The 6,872-nt window shown below is 39.4% G+C and overlaps 1 long non-coding RNA gene across 1 annotated transcript in view; it reads left to right on the top strand.

Moving 5' to 3' along the window:
• Window positions 1-4,611: 4,611 nt before the first annotated feature.
• Window positions 4,612-6,872, top strand: part of LOC115063589 — a 34,145-nt gene continuing 31,884 nt past the window's right edge. The window contains exon 1 of the long non-coding RNA XR_003843422.1: window positions 4,612-4,715. This is a non-coding gene — a long non-coding RNA (uncharacterized LOC115063589). The remainder of the gene's footprint in view (window positions 4,716-6,872) is intronic.

The raw sequence follows: 6,872 nt of genomic DNA, 5'->3' as shown, positions 1-6,872 counted from the left end.
GGCTCCATTGCCCTACCTTATTTTGCAGGCTGGGCAGCTTTGTTCACAATAGCCAGAAATTGGAAACAGCATTGATATCCCTCAACAGAACAATGGATAAAAGAAAGGTACATTTATACATTTAAACTTTGGAGCATTACTCAGTCATTAAAAAAAAATGACAAGATGAAATTTGTAAGCAAATGGATGGAACTAGAAAAATCTTCTTAAGGTAACCCAGACACAGAAAGAGAAATATGGTATATATTTATTTATATGTGAATGTTAGCCATTAAATAAATGGCAAAGAATCTATAATATGTAGTCCCAGAGAGATTAGATATAGAGGAAGGGACTTGGGAGACACATAGATCTCTCTGGAAGAGGGAAATAGAATGTATTTTATAGGTGGAATGAGGGTGAGGGGTGGGAATGGGAAGATCAGGTAGGGACGGAGAAGTGACACGGGGTTGGGGGAGGAAATGCAGGGAGAGACAGCTAGAATTAAGGTTGGTATGGAAACCTAGTGTAGTGGGAACTTCCTAAAGTGTATAAGGATAATCCTAATGAGAGGTAGAGTCCCAACTGGCCCTTTCTTGTCACCAAATGAAGCTCTCAGTACCAGGACTGGTTTACATCCAGTTGACTTTTTGGCCAAAGGGGTCCTATGGAAATCCCCCAAACAGATTAGGCTGTTGCCAAGACAACAGGTTGCTCTCTACAAACTGAAAGGAAGGCTCCATTGTGGAAGATAACACCCCAAAACACAGTGACCATGAAGAGATGGAGCTGATGCCTATATAAAGCCTTCAACCCTACATTCTAGTCTTTGTGGTATGGGAAGGTACTCTATAAGCTACCAAGAGAGAAACAGAAATAGCTTTTCTTCTACAATTTCACACCTCTTGTTTTCCAGGTGTCAAAGCAGAGTGGAGAGGGCTGCTTGAGCAATAGGACTGTCCTCATGTGTAGTGGATTTGACATGTCATATGTTCTTAGAACTCAGAGTTGTTAGAAATGGTCCCCGCCTTACACTGGACACCAAGGAGACCCAAGATGCTAAGAGGCTGAGCAGAGCATTTATTAGTCTGAGATGGTCATGAGGAGCATCACTCGGACCCTACTTGAGACCTTAAAATTCCATTTGAGCATATTATATCATTTTAGAATCTTAAAAAAGTAAGGTTTGCATTTGGACTTATTTAAGGATATTCTTCAAAAATTAATTTAGAGATGTGTAGGTGTCTTCATTATCTCAGGCGGAGAAGGGCTTATTTTTAAATGGTTTTTGTTTCTCCGAGAGATGGCAGTTTTAAAAGAAGCTTCTGGATCCTTCTGTTGCCTGAATGTTCCTTATCCGACTTTTATTATTTTTCTCACCTTCTCTCACCTTCGAGGCCATCAGCTCTGTGCTGACAGAGCTGAGCATCATGCAAAACTTACAATAAATAGTTTACAACAAATAACCTGACAAATTTACTTCAGAAATCATGTTATTGATATATAAATATAGTTTCTTGTATCTGTTTTTGTGAATAGAAACCCCTACCAGTTTCTTAGTGACTCATCTTAATCACAAGTCACGATTTTGTCTTAAAAGTCTGTCTTGTTTAACATGAATATCTGTCCACCTATACTCCTTCTTTAACTAGATTTTAATTGGAGGCAAGGTCTCACCTTGGCTGACCTGGGATTTCCTATGTCGGCCAGGCTGTCCCAGAAGTCACAGAGATTCACCTGCCTCTGTCTCCAGAGTACTGGGATTGAAGGAAGACACCACTACACCAGACTTCCTTTTCTAATATTTACATAAAATCTCGTGTCATTTAGTTTAAGTGTTTGTGAATGTCATTTTTTGACCTTTTAATGATTGCTGGCTGTAATTAATTTTTCTTGGACAATTTCATACACACATACATATGTTCTGATCCCTCCCTAACCCTGTCTTATTCTTCCCTAGCTTACCAACTTCCCAACAAATTCCCTCCCACTACCAGGTTTTTCTCTTTTGTTTGTGTTCCGTGTCTTACTAAGTTTAACAGTGTTGCTCGCACAGCATAGATCTATAACTACCCACTGGAGCATGGGCAAGTCACCAGTGTCTATACCACTGAAAACAGTGACTCCTTCTCCCCAGCATCCACCCACTACCAATTAGGCTGCAAAGTTTTATCAAAAATTTACATTGCTTGTGATTGCAGCTATATTTAGGTTCACATTTACTTTTTACTGTTTTTGCATTTTCTCTTATTTTACTTTCATTTTTTTAGACTCCTTTTAGATCACATCCATGTATCTCTAATTCACTTTTATCTACTCTCATCTTGAAAATCATCTATCATATTCATTTGCCGTATTTCTACCATTTAAGTGACCACCCTAGCCATTTTGCTCTGCGTATTTTAAATATTTACTGAAGTATCATTTACGTGGAGAGCTGTATGCATGTCGTCAGTGCAGCACTTCCTGGATGCTCACAGCATGAACCCTGTGTGTAGCTGGCATCAAGGTCAATAAATGAATGCCCCACTCAAGAAAACACCCTAATGTACCCTAGCAGATAGCACACACATGTGAGTTTAGCAAGCTCTGTATTCAGCATCACCTTTAGGCTTCTTCTGAACAAATTAGGATCATAGAGCGTATTTTTTGTCGCTGGCCTCTGTCTTCCTGGCTTCCATGCTATCTTCAAAGATTCTTTGTTATGCTTTTCTTCCAACATCCCACAGTTACCACGAAGTATTTGCTGCTTGCTTACCATTCCTTCTTGCATCTTTGAGTTTATAGACATATGTTTTGTCCCCTTTAAACTTTCGTTAGTCTGTTGACAGAAATGTCCCCATGTTGCCTGTCTTTTATCTTCCCTTCTGTCACCTTTGGAACTGATCAAGTCTATGCTGACATTTGTCACTCTATTGGCACTCTGGATACTTTATTATACAGTCCTGTGTCTTCCATTCTTGTTGGCATAGCTTCTGGTGGTCATTGGCTTTTTTGCTGGTCATTTCTCAGAGCTTTTTTTTTTTTTTTAAAGGAGGCCTGGGACAATGAAGTTTGACTAGGTTATTGCCACACATATTTGTCCTCATTTATGCTGATTTGGATGCATGTGCCTTATGAATCTGAGAATAAATTTTGAAGATTAATTCTTTTACCATTCTAGGAATTTCTCAGCTATTATAAGTTTGGTTGTAGCTTCTAATCAATTGTTCCCCTGCATCTCATTCACACCATTTGATCTGTCATCATGGAACCCCCACATCTTCTCTCTCCTGGATTCTTATGCTGACACGTGGGCACTGCTTTCAGGTCAGTTTGCCTTTCCTGAGCTGAGCTGCCATCTCAGATGTGTCAAATCTGTGATTTCTTCTATCCACTGAATTTATAATTTTATGTGACAGTTTCTTCACGGGTTCTCTATTGTTCTTTTTATAAAAAGTCATCGGTCAATTTTGACTGTGTTCTCATCCTTCATCATTCCTTTCCACTATCCATTTATGCAACCTATCTATTTCATTCTCTGTGTGTTGATGGCAGTAGCTATATCTTACCTTTCTGAATATCTTATGTGCTGTTTTTGCTTGTTCTCCTTCATAGCATCATACTTCATGTCTTCTTTGCAATAGCCATGTGATGTGTGACATTCCAGCCAGTGACGGGCCACATAAATGCAGTAGGTTATAATGCAGTAGAAAGCTCATATTCCCTGGTGATATCATAGCCATTGAGGTGTCATAGCACATGTGTTATCCATGTGCCCAGGAAGATGATGGTTTTTGGGGTAAGTACCCCAACCTGCCATTTATAAAAGCACAGCAGCGCAATTATGTGTTGTTCATAATAGTTTATAGAGAACTAAACTGATGAACTGGGTCTAGTGTGCATGCCTTTAATCCTTGCTCTTGGGAGGCAAAAACAACAGCAGAGGCAGAGGCAGTGGCAGATGCAGATGGTTGAGTTTGAGGCCAGCCTGGTCTATATTGCGAGTTTTAGGAGAGCCAGAGCTACATAGTGAGACCATGTCTTGAAAACAAAAGAAAACAAAACAAAAACCAAAACAAAACAGAAAAACATGGATATGTTACCCATTTGTATATTTATCACACTATGCTTTTTATTGCTGTTTTAATGTATATTTCTGGTTATTTAAAAGTTTACTGTCAAGTAGTGACCTCTGTTGTGCTAGAAGCAGTCTTGCGAGTTTACTATTTGTCTTAATCACATTTTAAGGCCATGTCAAATGATTGACTTTTACCTTCCAGGTCTTAGCAAGGGCAGCCTAATGCTTTCACAACCTGACATTTTCTAATGATGCGTTTCCTGGAACGCACCTCATCATTAAGTGACCTTTGGCTACATTTGATTGTGAGCTTTAATTCCTTAACCATTCTCTCTGGAATGTTTTGACAGGCTTCCCCAAAGCATGTGCCTTTCTTTGTTTATGCCAACTGTGGGAGTACTTCTAACTAGCTCTACAACACTTGCATCTGCAATTCTAGACTTTGCTTATTTCAGGACCGGGATAGTAAACTATGTGCCTGATGTTTAGTGGTGGTTATGGTCATAGATTTAAAGTAATGTTGTTGAAAATTTTGTCATTATTATTAAGCTTCTTCTTGTTACCCAGCCCAAGACATGAAATATGAGCGATCAGTCCTTTGTTGGGAGCTCTTTTGTCTACATCTGAGGATACAAGCTGCAGTGGAGTTTAGCATCACGTTGGATCTTTTCTCAAGGTATCCTAGTTAATGGCAAAGTTTCTCTTCTACTTCCTACCATATATCTCACTAAAACTCCAAACTACTTCTGATATTGTTTCTTGTTTTTGTTTTTCTTAGAGAATTCCCTAATATTGGTAAGCAGTAGGTTTAAACAAATCTTTTAAATTTATTATTGTGTGATACATTTGTTACTGACTAGTGTTTCTCCCAATGTTTTATTGTATCTTATGGAAAAATGAAACCCTTTTCTGTCCAGTCAACCTCTACTACTCGGTGTGTGACCTAGTGCAGTTTCATTTTGGACAACTGGGTGTATGCAGCTGCAGAACTCTGGGAGACTGTAGAAACTGTCTAAGTCACAACCCATGAAGGATGAAAAACTGAGATTTTTAGCAACCAACTCCATGTTTGTCAGTATTTATGGACTGCTTCCACAGGAACTGATTGTGGTACCTTGTACACAGGGAAATGTCCGAGGCAGAGATCCACCGAAATTTGTTTTTGGTGTATAGGGGAGAGTAATGAGAAGCTATGTAACAGGTGCTCACAGCAATGCTGTAAGATATTGGCTGGCTTGAAGGTCACTGTGAACCTTTATCTTGGAAATCGTGAGATAGGGTTTCTTATATTCAACAATTCATGGGTACATGGAAGAAGGTAAATAGGTAAATAACAGAGAATTCATCAATACCACTAAAGCTCAGAGAAGCTGCCAAGTGCTATGATCATTTTATCCTATACTTCTGTGGAAGTACAGAAAACACCAAACCCTCTGTAAAAACAAGGATGGAGAAAAAAAGAGGAGAGGAGAGCATTGAGCCTGTTGCTCTGATTCATGTTCTCATCAGAGCAGACCTGACAGTAACTGACTTCAGCCTTTTGGATTCTGCTCTTAACAGTAGTCTCACTGCAATGCCTTTTAAAGGTCAGAGCCTTCTGGAAACATCTTGGAGCTTGGAGTCATGAGAAGCATTAAGGAGAATGCTTCCCTTTTCCCTAAGACATAACTCGGCGTAAATGTTAGGCAACCGTGTTTCAGTTGCTCATCTTATCTCATAGGAGAACTTGTTTAAAATCAAGAGGATAATGAAGACAATTGCCCTCTATTTTCAACAGTATCATTTGATTGAAGGAGCTCTGTAGGCTGATTTTGGAAGTTAGGTCAAAGTATTTGTTTATAGAAGGGCAAGTATAAGTGCTAATCTGGAGATTAAAAGTCATATGATACCATAGATTCTAGCATCATTATCTCCTAAGTGATGTTGAGTTTTCCCAGCCTTCTTCAATGAGGAACATAGGAGCATAAACAGGAAGCAGATGGCCATATAAATGTCAAGACCAAAATCAAGAGGCAGTTTATTGGCTGCTAGGTGATGATTTAACTCAAGTTGGGCATAAGTTACTACATACTCAATGGTGTCAGTTTCCATAGCAAGGAAGACCCGAATGACAAAGTTTTTTTTCTGAGATATTTAATGCAATTTTCATTATACGTAAGCAACATTCAATGACTGTATCATCCTTTTGTTTTGTTTTGAGTTTTCTAATAACATAATTCTTGGAGCTTGCCGCCCTCACCAGAGAAAGGCTGCATTTTTCTCTCCCTGCTTTTGGAATTTTGGTGCTCCCCAGTTAAGCCTCTGGTTCACTACAGGTGTTTCCAGTACTGCTAGATCAAAAGCTATGATCTAGTCATTAATTGTGGTCATGTATCATTTTGTACTTGTAGAAATGAGTGTAAATGGTCTTTTTAGAATTAGAAAGATCTCAGTTAACTGCACTTGGTTTTTTGTTGTTGTTGTTGTTTTTGCACTGCAGACGGACCTCACTTGGGTCCCTGATCTGCGTGGAACTGGGTCTCTGGTTGCAGGCAAGCGAGGATTCGGCGAATGTGGGGCGACAAACAAATACTGACACAAGGGAGTGTGGTATCTAAATGCAATTTGTCAAATAGAGCATCAGACTATTTATACAGAAGAAAATAGGGAAGTTACACAAAACAGAGGAAGGCGAACACAGAAGGACTGGCAGGAACCAACTGGGATAAAATTCAATGTTAACAGCTGGGATAAAAACAGCTCCACCTAAAGTCAGCTTAAACTCAGTAGCTGGGGGCAAGGGCTTCATGCCCTTGCCATAGTTCCTATAGTCCACCTTCCCCCTAGGCCATTG

The sequence above is a fragment of the Mus pahari genome, chromosome 3 (assembly GCF_900095145.1).
Source record: "Mus pahari chromosome 3, PAHARI_EIJ_v1.1, whole genome shotgun sequence".
In the NCBI taxonomy this organism is placed as follows: Eukaryota; Metazoa; Chordata; class Mammalia; order Rodentia; family Muridae; genus Mus; species Mus pahari.
Note: the sequence above shows the minus strand (reverse complement) of the source record. Positions and strands in the feature narration are given on the sequence as shown.